This window comes from Sinocyclocheilus anshuiensis, unplaced genomic scaffold (genome assembly GCF_001515605.1).
Source record: "Sinocyclocheilus anshuiensis isolate Anshui unplaced genomic scaffold, SAMN03320099.WGS_v1.1 scaffold15, whole genome shotgun sequence".
Classification (NCBI taxonomy): Eukaryota; Metazoa; Chordata; class Actinopteri; order Cypriniformes; family Cyprinidae; genus Sinocyclocheilus; species Sinocyclocheilus anshuiensis.
This window is the reverse complement of record NW_015552526.1, coordinates 2074-2801: the sequence shown is the minus strand read 5'-3', so window position 1 is coordinate 2801 and position 728 is coordinate 2074.

Sequence of the window (728 nt, the reverse complement as noted above, 5' to 3'; positions counted from 1 at the left end):
CATAAACACATTTCATTACACCAAATACACAAAATAATGTTCTTTTTAGCAGCATCATATGACCCCTTTAATAGTCCTAAAAAAACATAGTAAGAGTCCTCTGCTTCTATGGATTCTAAATGTGTTTATTTCTACTACATTTTAACTCTTTCTCTTCATCAAACAGCCAGATTAACGAATGGCTTGACACAAACCGTATCGAGGCAGACAGAGCTCAGAGCTTTCTTTTGTGTTGGCATAAATTCTGCAACCTACCAGTGAAATATTAGTTTATCTATTAATTTATAATTTACTTCGCACCTGCACTCACAACTACCTACTAGCCTACATCTTTGGCACACCGCCTGAATTATTATAGCTAACCACCGATTAAAATCTGTGTGGCAAATCTGCGCGATGCACTGCAGCGTGGGAAGAATGTATTGTAGGCAAGCGCAGACCACTATTAATTTATGTGAACATAGGTAGTTTTAGACAATAAACTGAGTTTATTTAATTAATATTGAGTATTGGCCAGCTAAGGCCAGACACAACAGGTAAGTGCAAAACAGGATGGTTTATTGACTTGATAAGTAGATGAATGGAGCGGGTGAGGTAAAGGCAGGTGAGTGTCAAAACAGTGAATGAGTCCAGGGTTCTTATCTGAGTTCTGATGGAGAGTATCTTATGCCGGTTTCGTTGGAGATCGTGGAACAGATTCCAAGGAGTCGTTGGAGGATCGTGGGAGG